General features: G+C 53.1%; 1 long non-coding RNA gene across 1 annotated transcript; it reads left to right on the top strand.

Moving 5' to 3' along the window:
* Nucleotides 1-10,105: 10,105 nt before the first annotated feature.
* LOC115830483 lies at nt 10,106-22,181 on the top strand. The gene is made up of 2 exons (XR_004026030.1): nt 10,106-10,257; nt 20,721-22,181. It is a non-coding gene; the product is annotated as an uncharacterized LOC115830483 (long non-coding RNA).
* The last annotated feature ends 3,172 nt before the right edge of the window (nt 22,182-25,353 follow it).

The following is a 25,353-nucleotide window of genomic DNA, read 5'->3' as shown; positions in this document are numbered from 1 at the left end:
GGAATTATAGGCATGGGCCACTACTTCCCGGCTAATTTTTGTAGTAGAGACGGGGTTTCACCATGTTGGCCAGGCTGGTCTTGAACTCCTTACCTCAAATGATCCACCCACCTCAGCCTCCCAAAGTGCTGGGATTACAGGCGTGAGCCACTGCACCTAGCCTCTGTCTTTCTCTCTCTCTCTCTCTCTCTCTGTCTGGCCTACCTCTTGGTGTCTTGGTGGTTAAGACAATAAGATTCTTTGTTTTGTTTTGTTTAGAAAGAAGATAAAGGGAACAGAAGAGAAAATTCAAAAGGTGAATATAACAAATTTTTTTTTTTAACTCTGTCACCCAGGCTGGAGTGCAGTGGTGTGATCACAGCTCACTGCAGCTTCGATCTCCTGGGCTTAAGCAATCCTCTCGCCTCAGCCTCCCAAAGCGCTGGGATTATAGGCGTGTACCACTGTGCCCATCCAAGACAGTAAGATTCTGATGCCAGACTTCCTGGGACAAATTACTTAACTCCTTATGCCTCAGTTTCCTCATCTCTAAATTAGATGTTGTTGTGAGGATTAAATGGATAAATACACACAAAGCACTTAGAACTATGCCTGACATATGGGAAGTTTTATATAGAGCTAGAAATTAATGCTATTTATATGTATGGATATATGGGTATAAAAATGTTAATGCAACATAAAGAATAGATACATTAAAGATACAGAATGGGGCCACCCTCTCTCCTTGCTGAGCATAAGAAAGTGTTTTTTTGTTTTGTTTTGTTTTGTTTTGTTTTTTGAGACGGAGTCTTGCTTTGTCACCCAGGCTGGAGTTCAGTGGCACAATTTCGGCTAACTGCAACCTCCGCCTCCCAGGTTCAAGCAATTCTTCTGCCTAAGCCTTTTGAGTAGCTGGGACTACAGGCACTCGCCACCACACCCGGCTAATTTTTTATATTTTTAGTAGAGACAGGGTTTCACCATGTTGGTCTCGAACTCCTGACCTGGTGATCTGCCCGCCTCAGCCTCCCAAAGTGCTGGGATTACAAGCGTGAGCCACCGCTCCCGGCCTGTTTTGTTTTTTGTTTTTTGTTGTTTGAGACGGAGTCTTGCACTGTCACCAGTCTGGAGTGCAATGGTACCATCTCGTCTCACTGCAGCCTCCGCCTCCCGGGTTCAGGCATTCTCCTGCCTCAGCCTCCTGAGTAGCTGGGATTACAGGTGCCCGCCACCACTCCCAGCTAATTTTTTTATTTTTAGTAGAGACGGGGTTTCGCTATTTTGGCCAGGCTGGTCTTGAACTCCTGACCTTGTGATCCGCCCGCCTCAGCCTCCCAAAGTGCTGAGATTACAGACGTAAGCCACCATGCCCGGCCTGTTTTTTAGTTTTGGAGATGGAGTCTCGCTCTGTTGCCTAGGCTGGAATGCAATGGTGTGATCTTGGCTCACTGCAACCTCCGCCTCCCAGCTTCATGCGATTCTTATGCCTCAGCCCCCCGATTACAGGCGCCCACCACCATGCCCGGCTAATTTTTGTATTTTTGGTAGAGACGGGGTTTCACCATGTTGGCCAGGCTGGTTTTGAACTCTTGACCTCAGATGATCTGCCCTCCTCGGCCTCCCAAAGTGTTGGGATTACAGGCGTGAGCCACCGCGCCCGGCCACAAATGAGTGTTTTCTGACACATTTATCAGTTGGTTTGGAGGCCATAGGGTTTTCCTGGGTTGAAGCGCTGGACAGACAAACTTCAGCAGAGCTGGATGGGCCTGGGTACTGCGTGGCTCTAAGTGGCTGGGAGGTGTCTGGGATCAGGGAGCCGCAAATCTATTTTTCTGACTTCAGTGCGACGCCCAGAATCTGACTTTAACCCCTTGTTCCTGTCTCTGGCCCCTGCAAGACTGGCTGGCCTGGCAATGGCCAGTGCTTTGACATCCTTCCCTCCACTCTGGCAATCGAGGGCTAGAGACTTGGGCTGGGGATGGATGCTTCCAGAGTGTGGTCTCTAGTGAGATATCCGGCCTTCTCCTTGTCACAGGGCTTCCTCCCGTGGGGGTCAGTCTCTTATTGAAAGGCATATGGGGCTCAGGATGGTGAGCACATTACCCAGGGTCACAGCTAAAAAGAGGCACAGCAGCTCCCCCAGGGCCACAGGTTCAGCTTCTCCAAAGAAGGCCTGCCCCTCTGAAACCCCTGACCCCAATCCTTTCTCAAGTCGTTCTTTCCAGGGTAGCCTTAGCCCCCTTATGAGTTCCTGGGGTATTTTCTCCACTGAATCCCCAGCCCTGGCTGGGCGATGCTCCAGTGACCCCACAGGGCCTCTCCCCTCTCCCCTTGCCACCAGCAGCTCCACCATGAACAGCTGAGTCCCACTACTCTCTGTCCAGCCTCTTCACTGTGGCAGGTTCTATCACCCCCACCCCACTCTTGGCAGGCCTGGGATGTCCTTCCCTTTTTGCCATCTCAGTTGATTGAAACCTAGCCTGTTGACAAGGCCACCTCCTCCCTGCAGCCTTCCTGACCTGTCATCCTGAAGGCTCTGCGTGTTGGTGTGTCTCTGGATCCCTTAGCCTTGTCCCCTGGATACACCAGGCCTCTTTCCCTGCCAGGTGTAGGCTGCTAGAAAGAGCAAGCTTTTGCCCATACTCTGAATAAAAGTTTGTCCAAATCAGTTTCATGTCTCCCGTTCCCCTTCTCTTGTCTCAGGTGCACAAATTGGGGTGAAGTCCTTGTGTGTTCTGCACTGTCCTTTTGGTCCCTGCAAGGCTCTTGTTTAATTTTTGTGTTGATTTACATATTTCCTTACTTGTTACCATTTCCCTATCCCATCTCCCTGTTTCCTCCTTCAGTGAAACGTGAATTTTGTGATGATCAGTCTTTTGCTTTTTATTTTTCTTTCTTTCTTTTTTTCTTTTTTCTTTTTTTCTTTTTGAGACAGATTCTAGCTCTGTCACCCAGGTTGGAGAGCAGTGGTGCAATCTCAGCTCACTGCAACCTCCGCCTCCCAGGATCAAGCGATTCTCCTGCCTCAGCCTCCCGAGTAGCTGGGACTATAGGCGCCCACCACACCCAGCTAATTTTTGTATTTTTAGCAGAGATGGGGGTTTCACCATGTTGGCCAGGCTGGTCTTGAACTCCTGACCTCAAGTGATCCGCTGGTCTCGACCTTCCAAAGTGCTGGGATTACAGGTGTGAGCCACTGCGCCTGGCCTCTTTCTTTTTTTAAAATTAGAGATGGGGTCTCTCTCTGTTGCCCAGGCTGGTCTCAAGCTCCCAGGCTCACATGATCCTCTGACCGCAGTCTCCCAAGAAACTAGGACTACAGGCACACACCACTACACCTGACTCTTGCTTTTATTTTTTTGATAAAGCTTTTTCTGACATACATATGTATACCTAGACAATATTCCATTTGAATTGGCTTAAAAAAATTTTTTTTAAGGTTTTACATTATTTAGTGAATTTAACAATTGTTTTCCTATAGGTTCTGCATAATTATTACCAAGTTTACTTCTAGATATTTTATATTTTTGTGGAGATATATATGTGTGTATATATATATATATATTTTTTTTTTTTTTTTTTTTGAGACAGAGTCTTACTCCGTTGCCCATGCTGGAGTACAGCACAATCTCCGCTGACCACAACCTCGGCCTTCTGGGCTCAAATGATCCTCCCACTTCAGCCTCCCAAGTAGCTGGGACCACAGGCACAAACCACCATGCTCGGCTAATTTTTTTTTTGGTATTTTTTGTAGAGATGGGGTTTTGCCATGTTGCCCAGGCCGGTCTCGAACTCCTGGGCTCCCAAAGTGTTAGGAATACAGGCTTGGGCTACCATGCCCAGCCTAGAGTCTTTTATATGGGTACTCATATCATCTCCTAATAACAAAAGTATTAGAAACAGGGAAGGAACATTGTTATTTGTAAAGATATGGCTTGGCTTGGTTTTGAACTTCATGAGAAGGGTAAGGACAGCTGTCCTTTGGTGTCCTGGCGGGATGGGGGGGAGTTGGTTCCAAGACCCCCAAGGATACCAAAATCCACAGATGCTCAATCCCTGATATAAAATGGTGTGGTATTAAATATTTGCATATTTAGCCTACCACATCCTCCCATATACTTTAAATCATCTCTAGATTGCCGAAAACAATGTAAATGCTATGTTAATCGCTGTTACGTGGTATTGTTTAGGGAATAATGACAAGAAAAAGTCTGTACATGTTTAGTACAGACACACCCATCCATTTTTTTCTGCAAATATTTTCCATCCGAGGTTGGTTGAATCCATGGATGTGGAACCCAGGGATACAGAGAGCCGGCTGTATCCGTCCTCTGGGACTGACTTTTTCCACTCAATACCATGGTGCAAAGATTCCTTCATGATATTGGTGAACCTGTGGGTCACCTGCTTGCACTGCTGAATGATCTTCACCCTGTGAATGTGTCTACTGTAATTTATTTATCCATTCTCTTATCAGTGGGCCCTGGGGTTATTTCAGGATTTTTTTTGCTATTAGGGACAATGTGAATCTTTTTGTCCTTGTCTCTTGGCGCACATGCCAGAGAACTTATCTTGATTTGCTCCCTGGGGGGATGTGTGGGTGACAGCCTCTGTACCTCCACTTCGTGAGATAAGGCCAGATTGCTCTCCCTAGGGGGCTATTTGGAGCCGCATCCTGACTAGCCACATGCAGGAGGGCCTGCTGCTCCCCTCCTTGCCAGCTCTGGCTGAAGGACAGTTCTCTTCTGCCCTTCAGATGGTGTAAATAGCATCTCATTGTGGTCTGAATTTGCATCGCCCTCATCAGCAGCGAGGCTGAGCCTCCCTTAGATGGTATTTGAGCAAATTCGTTTCCTCTGCCCTAACATGCCTGTGCTGCGTGTGTGTTATCTATTTTTTATATTGGATTGCTTGATTTTCTTTTCCTTCATTTTCAAGAGTTCCTTATGTATTTCTGAGGCTGTGCGCCGCTGCGCTCCGCAGACATCTCCAGCTGTGGCTTGTTTTTCACTTTCTCCAAGGTGTCTCCGCTTCTCTCTGCCCCCCACACCTGTGCCAGGGAGGCCACTTGGCATTGCTAGTGCGGGGGGAGGTCGTGTGCCTCGCAGAGCCCTGTTTAAACTGACCCCACTGTTCCTCTTGTCCCTGGGGCCTTAAGGGACCCCTTTCCTCTTCCTTCTCAGACCCCCTCCCATGTTTGGCGAAGACAACTTGGTTTGGGGAGCTCCTATTGGGTTGTGGGCGAGTATCCCGGGGCGACTCGGCCCTCACTGCAATGGTGTCCCCCCACCTCGGTTATTTATCACTCCCGGCCGCCCACCTTGGGGGCTGGGCCCCCTCTCCGCTCGACTGGGCCGCAGCCGGGCAGCTCGGGCGCTCCCCTGGGGTAGGGCGGCGCGGGGGAGGGGCCCTGGGGGGCGGGGCCGGGGTGGGGGCCGGGGTGGGGGCGGGGCCGGGGTGGGGGCCGGGGTGGGGGGCGGGGCCGGGGTGGGGGCCGGGGTGGGGGGCGGAAGCTGCCGGAGCAGATAAGGGCCGAGGTCGGCCCTGCGGTGAGACAGTGCGGGACGCCGCCTCCGCCCCCGGCCTCCCCAGAGCGCCCCCGCACCCTGGAGACCCCCTCCTGCCACCCGGGCTTGGCCTCCCGGGAGGAGACCCCAGGGAGCAGTGGGGACGAGGCTCCAGCCTGCCCACAGCCTCAGCGACGAGCGGCAGCGGGGCTCCACGCCTCAGTTATCTCAGCTGGAAAATGGGGGTAGGAGCTCGGTTTTCCCCACAGGGCTGTTGGGGATGGACCAAGTGCAGGCTTGTGAAGGTCTCTGTGGGTTGGGCGAGTTTTGAACAGAGGGTGCCCTGAGCATCGCATCGCATCGCATCATTCATCCCCATTGTATAGATGGCAAAGTGGGGAATTTCACCCAAAGCCCCAGAGCCAGCATGCAAAAAGCAAGTGGGAGGGGGCTGGAACGCTTTCCACCGCCCCACCCTGGGGACAGATCTAGGTTCGGGGGAGCCTGAAGCTTAAAACCATTTGGGGGGGCACTCTTTAAGGAAAAGATTACAAGGTCACAAATACAAAATTGCTGAGAGGCTGGGCGCAGTGGCTGACGCCTGTAATCCCAGCACCTTGGGAAGCCAAGGTGGGCGGATCGCTTGATGTCAGTTAGTTCGAGACCAGCCTGGCCAACATGGTGAAACCCTGTCTCTACTAAAATACACAAATTAGCTGGGCGTGATGGTGGGCACCTGTAATCCCAGCTACTCGGGAGGCTGAGGTAGGAGAATTGCTTGAACCCAGGAGGCAGAGGTTGCAGTGAGCTGAGATGATCGCGCCACTGCACTCCAGTCTGGGTGACAGAGTGAAACTCTGTCTTAAAACAAAAAACAAAAACAAAACAAAACAAAAAAGCCGTTCGCGGTGGCTCACACCTGTAATCTCAACACTTTGGGAGGCCGAGGTGAGTGGATCACCTGAAGTCAGGAGTTGGAGACCAGCCTGGCCAACGTGGTGAAATCCTGTCTCTACTAAAAATACAAAAGGAAAAATAAAATAAAATAAAATAATTAGCCGGGCGTGGTGGCGCTCTCCTGTAGTCCCAGCTACTCGGGAGGCTGAGGCAGCAAAATTACTTGAACCTGGGAGGCAGAGGTTGCAGTGGGCCAAGATTGCATCACTGCATTCCAGCCTGGGCAACAGAGTGAGACTTCATCAAAAAAAAAAACAAAAAACAAACAAAAAAGCACCAAAAAAACAAAAAACAAAAACAAAATTGCTGAGGCCCCTTCCAGGGCCTGGGAAGCAGCTGAGCCAGTGAGGAAGCTCAAATGCAGCTTTCTTAGTGTCCCAGCCCCACCCTGCAGGCCCCCTGGAAGGGGTTATACCCCTCTCCCAAGAAAGTCAGGCACCAACAAGGTTAGAGGGCAGGGTGGCCCAAGGCAATATGGCAGGGAGGTGCTGCTGCAGCTGGTCCCCAACCCCTTGCATGCCCAGGCAGCAGTCCCTCAGCCCAACCAAGAGCAAGGGCAGTTGGGTATTTGGGGACTGCAGCCTCAGCCAGGCAGGGCCAAGCCCTCCAGTCCCATCCAGTCAACTTGCCACCCAGGGCCCCAACCCTGCAGGCTAGGAGGCTACAGAAGAACTCCTAGGAGAAAAGGAAGGAGGGGCTCTCAGGTCCATGTAAGTGCATGAGACTTGGAGTTAGACAGGATTGGGGTTCAAGGCTGTGTGACCTTGGGACATCTCTTTTCCCTGGGTTTCCTCGTATGTAAAATGGGAGTAATAATCGTACCTACTGGACAGAGCTGGTGCCTGAAGGACGGCTGGGCCCATGGCTGCTAGAAACACATTTCCCTCCTGTGAGATCTCCAGGCCAGGAGAGGCATTTTCTCCCATTTTCCTGTTGTCACTTACCCAGGGGGTGGTCTCTCCATTGCAGAGCTGAGATTTAAATGCAGAAATGTCTGGTGCAGATGCACTCAGTTCTCACCACCAGGAATGCTGCCTCTTTGGGCCTTTCTCCCAGGGAGTTAAATCCCACTGTTACGTGTTCATGCCCAGGGCTGAGAGCCAAGGGGAGCCTGGCTCATCCCCTTTCTGGATTTTACCATCTCTCTGGTCCCATGGGCACCTGAGGCTGGGATTTTTTCAACTCTGATATCCTCCAGCCTGGACTAGGAGAAGCAGGACAACTGAGAATAGGGACAGGGTAGGGGAGCTGGGAAGAGGTGGTGGCCGTGGGCCTGGAGGCAGCAGTGAGACTCTAAAAGGCTTGAAGTGTTTTTCCAAAGAGATGCTGCTTTGCCTCAGGGTTTGCACGGGATTTCCACTGGATGGGCACACAGGAAAACTGAGTTCTCATCTCAGCATTGCCCCTTTCTTTTACTTTTTTTTTTTTTTGAGATGGAGTCTTGCTTTGTCACCCTGTCACCTAGGCTGGAGTGCAATGGCACGATATCGGCTCACTGCAACCTCCGCCTCCTGGGTTCAAGCTATTCTTGTGCCTCAGCCCCCTGAGTAGCTGGGATTACAGCTGCCCGCCACCATGCCCAGCTAATTTTTGTATTTTTAGTAGAGATGGGATTTCACCATGTTGGCCAGACTGGTCTTGAACTCCTGACCTCAGGTGATCCACTTGCCTTGGCCTCCCAAAGTGCTGAGATTACAAGTGTGAGCCATTGCACCCAGCCAGTGCTGCCCCTTTCTACTAGCTGAGCTTGCACCTGTCAGTCCTCCCTGAGCCTCAGTTTCCTTATCTGTGAAATGGGGATGAGAATACCTGCGGCGTCAAGGATTACAAGATGCTGTGTATGTAGAGTGCCTGGTGAATACCTCTAGTTATTAAGACAGTCTCGGGGCGGCGGTGGGGATGTCATGTGAGGGGCACAGAGTGTGAGCAGAACTGGGGAGTCCTGCCAGGTGGGAGTTGGGGCCTCTCAGGTTTCTGTCCCAGAGAGGGAGCACCTTGAGGCTGGGGCTGGGAACTTCAGCTTCAGGACTCTTCCAGGTCAGGAAGGGCCAGAAGGAGGCCAGAGAGGGGCTCTGGGGGTTCTCAGAGAAGAGTGGGGAGCTGGAGTGTTCACCCCAACTCAGGCAGATGAGAGGGGGGCGACAGGAGGGTGGCCGCAGTGTGTTGCCGGCCAAACGATTACCCTAAGGCCCCACTCCACAGCCTCATTTGTCCCTCATTGCAAACTTCTGAGCTAGGCATTTCTCCATTTGTTTATTTACTTATTTTATTTTATTTTTTTATTTTATTTTATTTTATTTTTTGAGACAGTCTCACTCTGTCACCCAGGCTGGAGTGCAATGGCGTGGTCTCAGCTCACTGCAACCTCCGCCTCCTGGGTTCAAGCTATTCTCCTACCTCAGCCTCTCAAGTAGCTGAGACTACAGGCGCGTGCCACCACACCTGGATAATTTTTGTATTTTTAGTAGAGATGGGGTTTCACTATGTTGGCCAGGCTGGTCTCGAACTCCTGACCTCGGGTGATCCACCCGCCTCGGCCTCCCAAAGTGCTGGGATTACAGGTGTGAGCTACCAAGCCCAGCCTTTTTTTTTTTTTTTTTTTTTGAGACAGACTCTCGCTCAGTCGCCCAGGCTGGAGTGTGCAGTGGCACAATCTTGGCTCACTGCAACCTCCGCCTCCTGGGTTCAATGATTCTCCTGCCTCAACCTCCCAAGTAGCTGAGTAGCTGGGATTACAGGCACGCGGCACTGCACCTGGCTAATTTTTGTATTTTTAGCAGAGATGGGGGTTTCACCATATTGGCCAGGCTGGTCTCGAACTCCTGACCTCAGGTGATCCGCCTGTCTCGGCCTCCCAAAGTGCTGGGATTACAGGTGTGAGCCACTGCGCCCAGCCTGAAATTCCTCATTTTATCTTAAAAAAATCATACAAGTTTGCATCCTTCTCTTTAATGTGTGGGGATTTCCCTCCCCTTTCTTAAAACATCTTCCCCTCTCAGTCTTCTACTGAGTGGATGTTCCAAGAAGATACAGCCGGGTTATGCCCTGAGGCTGTGGACATCTCATGCCCCACGGTGACCTCCAGGCCCTTCAAGCCCCAGGCCCTGGGCCACCTGGTCTGGCTGGGGAGAAGTTCAGGGATGGCTGAGGTTGATGGTTGAGGGCCTGCCAGCTGTCACGGCCTGGGGCTGGCCCCATCTCTGCTCTGAACTCTGCTGCCTCTCCCTCTCGTCTTGGTTCCCAGATGTTTGTCCACCCAGCTCCAAGTGTCCTGCTCGGAGTTCTCAGGACACCTCACCCCTCCCTTTGTCCACTGAGGGTCCTTTGTTCAGAAGGGGCACTGCCTATGTTCTGTCTTCATCCCTCTCTGCTGGGCAGCCTGACCACACGACCCAGGGCTTTCTGTGCCAATTAAGAGGAAACTGAGGCCAAGTGGAGAGGTGCCAGCCCGGGGAGTGCAGCGAGGAGGGCTGTTGGGTGTCCAGGGGCGGGTGTCTCTGGGTAGATGGGGGTACCTAGGCCTGAGGAGAGATCTGGGCACTGGCCAGGGAGGCAGGAGGAAGGAGGGAAGGCCGCGGGGCACCCGGGGGCTGCTGCCTGGCAGGTCCCCGTGCCCAGGCAAGGGAAGTTTCTTATTTCTCCTGCTCCGACTTCCCCCTTTGATTTATTATAGCCATGAAATGCTCTGCTCTCTTCTCTTTTCCTTGCTGTCCCCAGGGCTGGAGGAGCACGGGCCTCCCCGGGAGTGGGCTTCGGCCTCGCTGGACTCCCGTCTCCTTCCAAGGAGTAGGGCCTGAGGGACTAGAAGCAAGAGGTGAGTGACGGCCGGCAGGGTGGGAGGAGGAGGGCCCATGCCTCCCCAAGGCAAGGTGGGGCAGGACCCCCAGGGACCAGCACGGTCCCGGTTGGGAGGGGTTGGGGCCCGGCAGAGGGTGTGGCAGGTGTGGACCAGGCAGTAGGCGGCTCCCGGGGGTCTCGGGGGATGGCGGGCTCTGGGCCAACAGCCTCAGTGAGGACTGCCAGGGTCTGAAGGCTGGGCACAGAGTTCCCGGACACCAAACACTAGGTCAGAGAAATGGCTTCTCTGTGACCCCTGACCCCACATTCTGATTTAAGGGTGGCCAAAGTAGGCCTGGCCCTGGCTAGCCTGGGGATTGCGCTGAGAGCCCAGAAGAAGGCTGAGGCCTGAGGCCTGGGGGACTCCGGGCCCCTCCAGGCCGCGGCTGGACATCCCCCTGAGGCCTGGCCCAGGCTGGTGAGGGCCAGAGGCTGTGTCCGGCTCCTCGGCGGGCCTGGTGGCCGGAGCGTTTCTCCGGGCCGCTGTGCGGTGCCTGTGGTAATGGGCTGTTGGCGTTTTGCAATGGGCCGGGGGTGGGGAGGCGGCACACACATGCTTCCTGTGGTGACTGGGCGCTTCCTGTTTTCTCAGGCGCCGGCCTTGCTGCTGCCGATGTGGAAACAGGGGCAGCTGCAGCCCGGGCGGCTCCAGGCTGGGCGCCCTGACCCTGCCCAGAGGGGCCTACGTGGGCCCAGCACCCCCAGGCCCCAGACCCAAGCAGTGGTGGCCCGAGTTTTCCCCCACAGCAGGCCACCATCCCTCCCTTCCCTAACAGCTTCCGCCAAGAGGAAGGGGCCAGGCAGGTGGTCTGGGAGGTCAGAGGTCCAGGGGTGAGAGCGCTAGGCGGGGAGTCAGGGCACGTGGCTCTGGTCTCAGCTCTGCACTCGCCAGGCGCCACCGCCATCTCTCCCGCTCCAGGCCCGCCTTCCTCTTTCCTGCAGTACCTCGGCATCCGTGGTCTAAAACCCCTCGCCCATTCCCATCCCGGTTCTCATATTTGTTGGGCTTTGCATCCCAAATGCCAAAGCTTTGGGGACAGCACTGAGGCTGGGGCCTTGGAGGTGGAACCTGGTGTAGACCTTGGCAGAGAGGGGAACAGGCAAGGCCGGTGGGGGTTCCACACTGGAGCGAGGCTTGGAGGTGGGAGGAGCAGGCCCACGTTTGGCAGACAGGGTGCTGCTGGAATCTGGGGCGGCAGAGGCCACGCTGATCTGGGAGGACTAGGCTTTTAGGAGGCTTTATTCCTGCAAACCTTGGGGAAGGCCCTGACACCCCCTCGCATGCTTCCTCAGAAAGAAGACGCGGTCATTTGCAGGGCGGGGCCAGCCCTTCCCATCTGCCGAGGAGGTGGATGCTGGTGTGGGGTGACATGGGCGCCTCAGGAAAGACCCACGCCTCTCCCACCTGCCAGCCTGCCTGGGGTCGGGCCTTCGGTGTCCGAACTGCCCTTTCCCCGAATCTGTTGTGTTTTGTTTTTAAGCTGATATTGCAAGAAGGGGAGGGGAGATGACTTTGCTTCTGGTCAAGTTTGCTGACAGCATCTGACCTCGGGAGGAAGAGGCTCTTTGCGAGAAGGCCGAGCCCTGTGCCCCCTGGTAGTGGCCAGTCCACCGGCTGGGCTCAACCATCCCTTTGGTCCAGGAGGTTCAAGACGCCGGCTCCACAAGAAGCTCCACTAAAACCCAAGTCCCGCCCATCACATCACAGTCCTAGCCAAAGAGGCCTTGGAGAACCCAAGACCCCTTGACTCAGCCTGAGGGGCCGTCAGGCCAGCCTGGCCCTCGCTGTCCTGTCCCCTGCCTTGGTGTCTCAGGCCAGCCTGGCCCTCACTGTCCTGTCCCCTGCCTTGGTGTCTCAGGCCAGCCTGGCCCTCACTGTCCTGTCCCCTGCCTTGGTGTTTCAAGCCAGCCTGGCCCTCACTGTCCTGTCCCCTGCCTTGGTGTTTCAGGCCAGCCTGAGTGCTGAGTTGGCGGCTCAGCAGCTGCTCTGGCCACGGAGGCCCAGTTATAAATAAGTCCAGGGTGGCCGAGTCATCATGTCTGAAGCTCCCCCAGCCCAGCTGCATTACCTCAGTGACCACAGGTTGGGACTGCCCAGAACTGGGCCCCCAGAACCCACCGACCCAGGCAAAGGCTGGCTGGGCGGCGGGCATCCTGGGGTCCCCCAATCCAGGGCTTGAGCATCTCTAGCTCCTTAGACCTGGCTTCCCTGGACACAGGCCACAGAAGGGACAGGCCCATCCTGCCCCACGGAGCCGACAGCTATTTACAAACCGAAACCGGGAGAAGCGAAGTGGCTGCGGCCAAAGTGGCTCCAGGCCCCCAGCCCCCACCCCCACTCCATCCCCAGCAGCCCATCCCCCTCTCCCCTTGGCTTCCTCTTTCCTTCCCCGCACAGCTCCCCCACCTCCCACTGCCTGCCCACTCTGGATTGACCTGCAAGCACCCCGTGGTGTCCCCCAACCCCACCTCTGCCTGGGGCTCCCCCGCTCCTCTTCACCCCAGGACCCCATCAGTCTGAGCTCCCGGGAGCAGGCCCCCTCCCACCAGGCCCAGCCCACCCTGCACTACACAAGGCCCATTCCCACAGTTCTCAGTTCCCCTTCATGCTTGGAAACACTCCAACCCCGATGGTCGCCTCCGTGCCACCGGTCCCTGCCTGAGGGCAGCTTCTCAGGATGCCCTTGACCTTCAAGCAGACACGAGAGGGCCCAGAAATCTGGGGTGCTGTGGTGGAGCTGGAGCAGCTGAGGCCTTCAGGGGACACATTTCTGGACAGGAAGCCCCAGCCATCATTCTCAGCCATCCAAGTTGGGTTTTGGCCCCTTGTCAGGCTGGCGCGGGTCATAGGCCTTCACCAGGCACAGACTTGAGCTGGGACAGATGGACGCTGGGCCCGAGCCTAACACTGCTTAGGAAGTGGCTGGCGGGATGGTACTGCCACAGCCCCCAGGGAGAGACCAGACTACACAATAGTCACTGCAGCTAACAGGCAGTCTCCCTCACATCGGTACGGAGGTTTACAGTTACATCCGTTAGTTTATTCTGTCCTCAGAACAAGCCTATTCCATTTTCTCCATCATAAAGTGGAAACTGAGGGCAGGACACAGTAGCTCATGCTTGTAATCCCAGCATTTTGAGAGGTCAAGGCAGGAGGATCACTTGAGCCCAGGAGTTGGAGGTCAGCCTGGGCCACGGAGTGAGACCCCGACTCTACAAAAAAAAAAAATAGTCCAGCATGGTGGCGCATGCCTATAGTGCCGGCTACTGGGGAGGCTGAGGTGGGAGGATTGCTTGAGCCTGGGAGTTCGAGGCTGCAGTGGGCTATGATCACACCATTGCACTCCAGCCTGGGCAACAGAGTGAGACCCTATCCAAGGTCAGGCAGCTACAAAGTGTCTGGAGATTCTAGATTTCACTGGGGAAATCTAGAACCCAGTGTCCTTCTCTCTTCCTCTGACTGCTCCTTGCTTCATCTTGTACCTTCGTCTCCCTCCCGGGAGGGCAGACGTTTTCTAGCGCTGTGACCAGGGCAGGAGAAGGGCTGGCCTGAAGATCAAGGGGGAAGCAGGGCGTGGACCATAGCACCACCTGCTACCTTCCCTGGCTGGCCATCAGCGCCCAGTGGCCCCTGCCGTCTCCCCCGCCCTGCCTCAGGGGAGGGATCTTCCTGCCATGTTCCTTCCCTCCTGACCAGTCCCAGCTGAGGAGGCGCCTGGCCTGAGCCCCGCTCTGCCGCACCAGCTGGCTGACTGAGCACCCCCTGACCTCTCTGGGCCCCACATTCCTCTTCTGCGGAATTGTCATTCCACAAATACAGAACACCTACTTGGTGCTGGCCCTGTGCTGGCACAAGCTGTTTCTACAGCTGGGACACAGCCCCTGGCCTTGTGGAACCCATAGTCCTATGGGGAAGGCAGATAACTTACAAAATCCTGTGAGCTCCAAAAGGGAAACCAAGGCAGTGGGACTCAGAGGAGCTATGAGTGTTGCCTGGGGTGGGGAGAGGTGTTACTTGGATGGGCCTTGAAGGACAGAAACGAGTTTGCCAGCAAAAGCAGAGTGGATAGGCTCCATGCTGACTCACAGCCCTGTGCCTTGGCTCTAGCATTTCCTCTGGTCTGAAGTGCCTTTCTTTGGTCTGGGCCTGGTGAACTCCTATTCATCCATCAGGGCCCATGGACACACCATAGCACAATCAGGCCTGGCCTGGCCTGGTGGCTCCTCATCTCCTTCTTCCCACCCAAGGCCTGAGCAGACCTGGACGCCAGACCTCCTTTGTCACCATACCCTCACCAGCCCCACCCAGGCTGGTGTCTGCTCCCTAGCTCCAGCCCCCGCCGTCCCCTGCTCCGAAAAGCACCGTTTCCCTTTTCTGGGTGACCACACGCCATGCACAGGGAATTTCCATCATAGACTGCGGAGCCTCTGATTCACTCAGGCCCCTCACGCAGTTAACTCCTTCCAAGCCCAGGCCTCCTGCTCCTTCACCCTGGGCTGCCCCCTACCCCTAGCCGGGACCCCTGGGCATCCCTGCACTGTTCTTGGGCCCCAGAGCCTCAGAGCTGAATTCAGCTCCTCACTCACTGGCCCCTCAGGGCTCACTCTCCCTTGTTTGTCCCAAGGGCTCAAGGCACACACTCAGGCGGCCTTGGGCTGAGAGCACAGGCTTGGGAGGAATTCAAGCCTGGGTGCAAATTCTGATTTTGGCCCTTCTTCCTGGAGCAGGTGTAAGCGTCCACTCTGAGCCCCGTTTCTCATCTGTAAAATGGATAGCCCTGTTGTAAAGATCTCACGTGCTGGGCCCATGGTGGGAGCTGTCATGATTAGTTTCCTTGTCTTTTCAAAGGGCCCTGCTCATCCTATCACAGGGTGCCTACTCCAGAGCTAGGCCCTTTTTCCCAGGCTGGCTTTTCCTCCCAAGAGCTGGTTTCTCAGACAGGGAGAGTGAGAGCAAAATGCAGCCCGGGGGCCCCAGGCAGGTGGGGAATCATCCAGGGGCAGAGGCTAAGATGCCGCTGCCTCAGGGCCTCCTCTGCCAGCTTCCAGAGCTTCTCTCTGCATTTCTGTTTCTCCGAGGCGGCGGTGGAGAGGCCCAGGGTGGGAGCTTGGAGGGCTGAGGACAGGGCTGAACTTGCTCCCTGTGGTGGGATGCAGGGCCTGTCACACACGGATAGCCACGTGCTACCTCATCTAGTTCATGCAACCCCGCGAGGTATGTTCTATTAATGTTCCCATTTTGCAGATGAGGACACTGAGGCTCTGAGAAGTGAGTGACTCTCCGTCAGCCACATAGTGAATGAGGAGCGAGGATAGGATTCTAATCGGGGTCTCCGAAGCCATACTCCTAACCTCTGCATTTGTGGAGGTCAATGGAGGAAATGTGCACTTATTGAACTCCTACTGTATAACAAGCAAAGGCATTCACAGACCATCTCTTTCAGTCCTCAGGACAATGCTGGGAAGTGGGTACTGTTGACTGCTCTGTAAAATTGGAGTATCTGAGCTCTGCAGAGGGGAAGGAACTGACCCAAAGGCCACACAGCCAATCCGTAGGGAAAGACGCAGGGCAACCTAGAGACCAGGGCATGGTGGAGGGGGCTCCACAGGGGAAGGGTCTGGGGTGGGGAGGCAGCTCCTGGCCTCAGTGAGCGAGCAGGGGGGTGTGGTGCTGCCCGTGGTGAGCAGAAGGAAGTCGCTGTGGGTGGCGGTGGGTTTGAGGTGCCGAAGCCTGAGTGATGTGGCCGGGAGGTGAGCGCCCCATCTGTAGAGCTGGTCAGCAGGGACAAGGGTGTGGGGGGCTGGCCAGGATTTGGGGTTCAGAGGAGGTCTAGCTGCCCCTGGCCACTGGGGCTGGGGCAGAGTGGGATGAGAGACTGAGGCAGAGCTGGGGAGCAGTGGGGGGAAACTAGGGGGAAGGCGGTCTTGGGTGGCAGCCTGGAGGAGGCAAGCCCTTGAAAGAGAGAGATCTGAGGGTGTGGAAGTGGGTGGGCTTGTGTGCAAAGGCTGGGGAGACTGAGAAAGGTTCTGGGAATGCTGAGCAGTGTCCTCTGGCTGGAGGTGGAGGTGGGGATGGCCACTTGGGCTGGGGACAGGCAGAAAGGCTGGCCGGACTCTGGGCGTTAGAGGTTCCCGCACAGGCCTCGGAGGTTTGGGCTTCAGCTTGAGGACAGGCGAGAGCTCAGGAAGATTTTTAGGTGGGGAAATATCCATGAGAGAACCTCGAGATAGGGACAGCTGCGGAGGCGCAGGCCTGAGGGGCCCTGAGAACCACAATCACCTCCTGCCCTGCTCCCGGCTGTGTGCCCTTGGCTGTGCCCCTCACCTCTGGGAACTGCACTTCTGTCATCTGCAAAATGGCACTGACAAGGCCTGCCTCATAGGGTTACATGAGGGAGGGGTGAGTTAGTGCCCGGCACCCTCCAGTGCTTGCCTGTCACCACCCACAAGCACTGGAGCACTGCCATGGTGCAGAGCTGGGGTCTCAGGCGAGCCTGGGCGAAAGCCTCACCTACACCCTGGATTGGCCAAGCCATGCTGTGCCAAGTCATGGCCACTTCTGAGCCTCAGTCTCCTCATCTGTACCACGGCACCAGCTTCCGGTTTGAATAAGAGAGGACACACCCTGCCCTGCGACACACTCCATGTTTCCTGGAGTCAAGAACAAATTCCATACCATGGCCTGACCTGACTGGCCCTGTCTGAGCTTCTGCCACTGGCTGTGCCCCCATGGGCCTCCTTGCCATCTCTGGCTCACGCTCCTGCCTGGGGCATTGGCACTGACTAGTCCCTGTGCCCGGAATTCTTCTCCCAGACATCTGCTTGGCTCGCTCCCTCACTTGCTTCCAGGGTTTGCTGGATGCACCTCTCTTGGTGAAGCCTGCCCTGCCCGCTCTCATGAATGCTGCAAACCGTCCCCACTCACTCCATCCCCTACCGCAAGCCCCTTACCCAGCTGCATGCCCTTGTTCCTATGGTGAGTGTCACCTTCCAACATGCAATGGAACACTCACTATCATGAGTTCATCATGGGTCTTGCTCTGCTGAAGAGCAGGCCCATGAGGGCGGGGATGAAGGACCCTGCCTGTTTGGGCTGCCTGGCATGCAGAGGCCCTGAGTCAATCATTGTTGAAGGGCTTAATGCACCGAAGAGCCAGCCCAGTGCTGTCAGCAAAACTTGGGGAGCTCGGAGGGGCCCAGGTGACCCTGGCTGGGGCCCAAGGAGCCTCTCCCAGTGTCTCAACCGTGAGAGGAAGTTGCAAGACTGCCATTTCTGTCCACAGGCTCAGCTCTTTTTGGTCAACTTTCCCAGCTCTTGGTCTGAGGCCTGTGTGTTCTCACATGCCCTGTCACACCCTATGGGGACAGGTTGCTAGGAAAGAGGGTGGGGGGACGTTTCCTCATTTTCTAGCTCGTTGGGGCCAAGGCTGAGAGATCTGTGAGGTCAGGGGTCGTGCTCCCCTCTGTGGACTCAGCTTGGAGGACACCCACTCGAGTTTCCTGTTGCCCGCCTGCCTTGTGATTGCATTAGCACCCGGCCTGCCCCTATCGTCAACCCAGCCAGCAGGGGCAAAGGGCCACACTGCCCTAGGCCTGCCCAGCCTCCCTGTCACTCTGCAGGGCCCAGCCCCTGTGGCGTCTCCCACTTGTCTAGCAGGCTGGGAAGCTGCACTGTCTAGCAGGACTGGTAGGATAGTGAACAGGTATAACTTTTTATTTTTATTATTATTTATTTATTTATTTTTGAGATGGAGTTTCACTCTCGTCACCCAGGCTGGAGTGCAGTGGCGCCATCTTGGCTCACTGCAACCTCTGCTTCCCAGGTTCAAGCGATTCTCCTGCCTCAGCCTCCTGAGTATCTGGGACTACAGGTGTGCACCACCACACCCAGCTAATTTTTGTATTTTTAGTGGAGATGGGGTTTCACCATGTTGGCCAGGCTGGTCTCAAACTCCTGACCTCAGGAGATCCACTCACCTCTGGGAGTGCTGGGATTACAGGCATGAGCCATCATGCCCAGCTGATACAAGGGCAATGTGACGATACCTGTTTCCAGTCTTTTTTTTTTTTTTTTTTTTTTTTTAAGACAGGGTCTTGTTCTGTCACCCAGGCTGCAGTACAGTGGCAGGATCATGGCTAACTGCACCCTCATCCTCCAGGGTTCAACCGGTCCTCCCATTTCAGCCTCCTGAGTAGCTGGCACCACAGGCACACACCACCACCACCACACCAAGCTAATTTTGGAAATTTTTTTAGAGATGGGGTTTCCTGTGTTGCCCAGGCTGGTCTCAAACTCCTGGGTTCAAATGATTCTCCCACTTTGGCCTCTCAAAGTGTTGGGATTACAGGCGTGAGCCACTGCACCTGCCTTGTCTGTCTATCCATCATCTGTCTCAAAATTAACAATGCACAGAGGGCATAGTGGCTCACACGTGTAATCTCAGCACTTTGGGAGGCCAAGGCAGGAGGATGGCTGGAGGGCAGGAGTTCAAGACCACCCTGGGCAGCAGAGGGAGACTCTATCTCTAAAAAATAAATACAGGCCAGGCGTTGTGGCTCATGCCTGTAATCCCAGCACTTTGGGAGGCCAAGGTGGGTGGATCGCTTGAGCCCAGGGGCTTGAGACCCAGCCTGGGCAACATGGCAAAACTCCTGTCTCTACTAAAAATACAAAAAACATTAGCCGGGCATGGTGGCGTGCACCCGTAATCCCAGCTACTCAGGAGGCTGAGGCAGGAGAATTGCTTGAACCCAGAAGGTGGAGGCTGCAGTGAGCCAAGATTGCTCTACTGCACTCCAGCCTGGATGACAGGGCAAGACTCCATCTCAATACAATACAATACATAAGTACATACATAAAAATTAAAAAATGAAAAATGCACTGTCCTTTGACCTGGTAATTCAACTTTCAGGAATCTCTCATAGACATCCTCCTGCATATATGTAATTTAGCACCACGCCCGGCTAATTTTTTTTTGTACTTTTAGTACAGACGGGGTTTCACCGTGTTAGCCACGATGGTCTCGATCTCCTGACCTCATGATCTGCCCACCTCAGCCTCCCAAAGTGCTGGAATTACAGGTGTGAGCCACCATGCCAGGCCTTTCTGGCAACTTTTTTATTTCTTTACCTGGATGGTGGTTACGTAGATGTTAGCTTTATAATCCTTTTTTTTTTTTTTTTTTTTTTGAGATGGAGTCTTGCTGTGTCGCCCAGGCTGGAGTGCAGTGGTGCGATCTCAGCTCGCTGCAAGCTCTGCCTCCCGGGTTCACGCCATTCTCCTGCCTCAACCTCCCAAGTAGCTGGGACTACAGATGCGTGCCACCATGCCCGGCTAATTTTTTTTTTTTGTATTTTTAGTAGAGACGGGGTTTCACCATGTTAGCCAGGATGGTCTCAATCTCCATCTGCTCGCCTCAGCCTCCCAAAGTGCTGGGATTACAGGCATGAGCCACTGCACCCTGCTGCTTTATAATTATCTTTAAACTGCACATAAATATTGTATTTACTCTTCTAAATGAACGATGTCTCTCATGACTTAAAAATATCCTAGTAAATCCAAATAGTGGAATACTATACAGCCATTAAAAAGACACTACAGTCAACAATAATTTATAGTGTATTTAAAAATAACTAAAAGAGTATAATTGGAATGTTGGTAACACAAGGAAATGAAAAATGCTTGAGGTGGTGGATACCCCATTTACTGATGTGATTATTACACAATTCATGCCTGTATCAAAATATCTCATGTACCCCATAAATAAACACACCTACTATGTACCCACAAAAACTAAAAATGGAAAAAACTCAAAAGGACAAGACAGTTCTGCATGGGTGTGACGTATATACTGGGGAAAAACAAGGGAACTACAATACGTTTAATGTGTCCCCCTCTGTGTAAAAACTTTTTTTTCTTTCCTTTTTTTTTTTTTTGAGACAGAGTCTCGCTCTGTTGCCCAGGCTGGAGTGCAGTGGCGCCATCTCGGCTCACTGCAGGCTCTGCCTCCCGGGTTCACACCATTCTCCTGCCTCAGCCTCCCGAGTAGCTGGGACTACAGGCGCCCACCACCACACCCGGCTAATTTTTTGTATTTTTTTTTTAGTAGAGACGGGGTTTCACTGTGTTAGCCAGGATGGTCTCGATCTCCTGACCTCGTAATCCACCCGCCTTGGCCTCCCAAAGTGCTGGGATTACAGGCGTGAGCCACCGCGCCCGGCCCCCTCTGTGTAAAATTTTAAAAAAATATATCTGCTACACGCTGTGTAGACGATTTCTAGACCAAAACACGAGATCAGTCAACAGGTGGGCTAGTCTGTGGAAGGGGAACTGGGCGGTTGTTTACCTTTTTGTACCTTTTGAATTTTGTACCATATGTGCGTGTTATCTATTCAAAAAATAAAATAATTAAAAATGATGTTTTTGTTTTTGTTTTTCAGTCCCTAGAGCATCCAAGATTTTTGGTTTCAAACCAATTTCCTGCTGACCAGAATGAAATGGAGCCACATTTCAGCACGATGCACCTGCTGACCTCCTGCAAGTCAGGGACCTTCTCTGCCCCTCTTTTGCTCCGCTGCAGGAGGGGGAAGCTGGGAATGTGTTCCTCTGGGGTCCCATCACCTCCAGCCAGCCACTGTCCCTGTCTCCCCAAAACCTCCTCGTTGTCCCTCCTCTGTCCTCCTCCTCCAACTGCCTTCGCCCTGCTCTCCTCTTTTTCGCCTGAGGTTCGTGCTGCCTCCTCACCTCTTGTCCTGTTTCTCCCTTCTCTCTGCTCCCTCCGTTGATCTTGCTATTTTGCTTCTCTTTCCCTTCCTCTCTTCTCCTCCCTCCCCTTCCTCCCTGCTTCCTGCCTCAGCTTCTCAGTCTCTCTCCATTCTTCCTCTAGCTTCCTTCCCCCCCCAGAAGACCCAGCCCTTCCTAGAGCCCCAGAAGCCAGGGTTCATGCCCCAGCTCTCTACCCACACATGCTGTGCAACCCTGGGCCAGTCACTGGTCTCTTGGGCCTCAGTTCAACAGATGGCTGTCTTGGTGATGTGAGATCATAGGGTGGAAGCACCCAGAATGGTGCCAGGCACTCAAAAACTTTTTTCTTTTCCTTTTTAAGGAACTACTAACCTTGAGGTTATGGATTACCAAACCCTTCCTGTTCTTGGAATCTGGGTCCTACTATTCCCAAGAATTTGAATTACCACGGGTCCCTGGGGATGTAAGGGGATGAGGCTTCTGGTGTACTTTGGGAAGGGGAGGAGAGTGAAAAGGAGTTGGGAGGACACTCTAGCATTGCCCAGAGGGCAGAGGACGTTCTGCCTATTTCCAGAGGTTATTGACCCTGGACCTCTTTTATGGACTTCCTCACCCAGGCCCCTTGAGCTTGGCCATACTTGAGGCAATGGGGTATCTTCCTTCTCCTGGAGCCCCTTGAATCTTAGGCCTCGGGAGCACACAGCCTATCTGGTTTCTTGGCTGCACCCACAGAGGAGAGCCCTATACTCCTTGCTTACAACCAGCAAAGACTCCGCAGCCATCCCTGCACACGACTCAGGCTCCTTGGCTTGGCACTCAAGGCTCTTTGCCTTCCTGTCCTGCTTTGCTTCCAGCTGCAAAGATGGTGGCTCCCTGTTTTCCTTTGCTGAAGTTGATTCTCAGCCAGACATGCCTTCCCCCTGCACGCTTCCCTCAGCCATCCTATCTGGGACCCTGACCCAATCAATGGTTCCCTAATGCACCTTTGAGACCAAGCGTACCTGGCACCTCCTCTCTTGCCCCACTATCTGCTCACATGACCCTCTGCAGGCCTGTAAGCTGCTGGAGGCTCCGAGTATGCCTCATTCATGTCTGTCGCCCTTACTAAGCCCAAACCATGGAAGACACGTAATAAAAAGTAAGTGATTAAATGACAACCTCTATGGAAAAGAGTATGGAGATTTCTCAAAGAACTAAAAACAGAACTACCTTTTGGTCAGGTGCAGTGGCTCACACCTATAATCCCAACATTTGGGAAGGCTGAGGCAGGAGGATTACTTGAGCCCAGGAGTTCAAGATCAGCTTGGGCAACATGGTGAAACCCTATCTCTACAAAAAATACAGAAAATTAGATGAGACTACAGGTGACACACACCCATAGTTCCAGCTACTCCAGATGCTGAGGCGGGAGGATCGCTTGAGCCCCGGAGGTCCAGGCTGCAGTGGGCCAAGATCACGCCATAGCACTCCAGCCTCAGTGATAAAGTGACATTCTGTCTCAAAAGAAAAGGAACTGGCCAAGCGTGATGGCTCACGTCTGTAATCCCAGCACTTTGGGAGGCCGAGACAGGTGGATCACCTGAGATCAGGAGTTCGAGACTAGCCTGGCCAACATGATGAAACCCCATCTCTACTAAAAATACAATAATTAGCTGGGCGTGGTGGCGGGCACCTGTAATCCCAGCTACTCAGGAGGCTGAGGCAGGAGAATCACTTGAACCCGGGAGGTGAAGTGAGCCTAGATTGTGCCACTGCGCTCCAGTCTGGGCGACAAGAGTGAAACTCAGTCTCAAAAGAAAAAGAAAAGGAGAAAAGAAGAAGGAAAAAGAACTATCATTGGATCCAGGAATCTCGCTGAGTATCTAACCAAAGGAAAAGAAATCACTATACCAAAATGATACTGCATTTGTATGTTTATCACAGCACTATTCATAATAGCAAAGATGCAGAATCAACCTAAGTGTCCATCAGCGGATGAGTGAATAAATAAAATGTTATATTGTATACATATATATATGTATATATAATGAAATACTATTCAGCCATAAAAAAGAATAAAATTATGTCTTTGCAGCAACATGGATGGAATTGGAAGCCATTATCATAAGCGAAACAACTCAGAAACAGAAAGTCAAATACTGCCTGTTCTCATGTATAAGTAGGAGCTAAATAATGTGTACACATGGACATAGAATGTGGAATGACAGACACTGGAGGCTTGCAAGTGTGGGATAGTGGGGAGGCACAATGAGGGATGAGAAATTACTTAAAGGGCACAATGTACACTATTCCGGTGATGGATAAACTGAAAGCCCAGACTTCGCCATTATGCAATATATCCATGGAACAAAACTGCACTTGTACCCCTTACATTTATACAAAAAAGTGATTAAATGAATGAATGAATAAATAAGCATATAAACAAACCAAAGCAAGACAATAACACACACATGAATGAATGAATGAACACATCAAGCAGGACCTAGATCTTGTGAAGTGGATAACCTTACACCCCACTGTACCCAGTCAGCTGGGACTCGGCCTTCTTGATGAGGAAGTGGGAACAAGGATGGAACTGATGCCAAGCCAACCCGTCCCTCCCCTCCTTTTGGGGAGAGGCCTTGGTCAGGTTCCTAGGGAGCCCTGAGGACCTGTGGCCTGGAGCTTTTGGAGAGTCCCAAGTGCAGATACAAAAAGTCAGTGAAGGTGGAAGTCAAGTAGATCTAATGGTGAGCCCAGAGCTGTGAAATTCTGGTGTTTGCTGCTAATGAAAAAACACCTGTGGCCTGGGAATCCACTGGCAAGAAGGCAGGCCTGTCTTAGTGGAGTGGGAATTTAAAGCAAGGGGTTAGATTATACAGGCGAGGACACTGAGTGCTCAAAATTCCTTCCCAGCAGAGGGGACTCACTAGAGATCATTGGGCCAAAAAAACAAAACAAAACAAAAAAACAAAAAAAAAACAAAAACACCTCTACTCATCCCTCCACCCTCCAGAAAAGATCAGGAACTCTCTGAAGGCAGGGGTCTTGTATAATACTTTTTTGTTTTCCCAGCGCTCAGCTTAGAGCCTGGAACTCAACATTGGGAAGATGCATGGATGGATGGATAAGTGGATAGACAGATAGATGAATGAGTGGATGAATGGATAGATGGATGGGTAGATGAATGGATTGGTGGATGGGTGGATTAGTGAATTGGTAGATGTGTGGATGAGTGGATGGATGGATGGATGAATGGATGGATGGATAAGTGGATGGGTGGATGGGTGAATGGGTAGATGGCTGGATTGGTGGATAGGTGGATGAGTAAATGGGTAGATGGGTAGATGGGTGGATAAGTGGATGAATGGATGGATGGATGAATGGATGGCTGGATGGATGACTGATGGGTGATAGGTGAATGGATGGATAGGTGGATGAATAGATGGGTAGAATGGTAGGTGGGTGGATTGGTAGATAGGTGGATGAGTGGACTGGTGGATGGATGGATGAATGAATGAAGGGGTAGGTGGATGATGGATGGGTTGATGGACAGATGAGTGGATGGGTAGATGGGTGGATGAGTGGATGGGTGGATGGATGGACAGGTGGATGAATGGATGAGCAGGTTCATAGATGGATAAACAGATGGAATTGTGGACTGATGGATTGATAGCAGGTGGATGGGCTGATTAATGGACATATAGATGGTTAGACAGACAAGTAGATAAACAGATGGGTGGGTGGATGAATTGACTGACAGATGAATGAACAAACAAACGGACAGTTGGATAGATGAATGAACAAACAAACAGTTGGATAAATGGACAAATAAGTGAATGCATGGTGGGCTTGATGAATGGATAGCTGGATGGACAAATAGACAAATAGATGCATGGGAAAACAGATGAATGGTGGATAGGCAAGAAAGGTTTGTAAACTAGGAAGGTTAGATTGATATTCAGGCATTGCCAAGGGATGGGGAAACTGAGAAACCTGGGCTGGAAACAGAGCCCTAGGGATTTGAATGTGGGACTCAAGAAGCTGGGAGTGGAGGGTATAAGAACTCAGGACCCTCTTCTGGTGGAAGGGAAGCCCATGTGAACAGATTCTGAGGGAAGGAAGAAAGCAGCACTGTGCCGAAGGCCCTACCCCTGAGTGCAGCCTCCGCCTAGGGATAGCCCAGGCAGTGGGGGTGCAGGGCCACAGGGAGAGCCAGGCCTGATAGCCTGCTAGATCAGAGCCCTCACCCAGCAAGGCTGGCTGCAGAAAGTGGAGGCCCCGAGAGGCCACCCCTTCCAGCTCTGACCCCAACGAGGTGACTGTTGGCTACATAAGGATCTCAAAAGA

The sequence above is a fragment of the Nomascus leucogenys genome, chromosome 15 (assembly GCF_006542625.1).
Source record: "Nomascus leucogenys isolate Asia chromosome 15, Asia_NLE_v1, whole genome shotgun sequence".
NCBI classification, from domain to species: domain Eukaryota; kingdom Metazoa; phylum Chordata; class Mammalia; order Primates; family Hylobatidae; genus Nomascus; species Nomascus leucogenys.
This window is presented reverse-complemented; position numbering and strand designations above follow the sequence as displayed.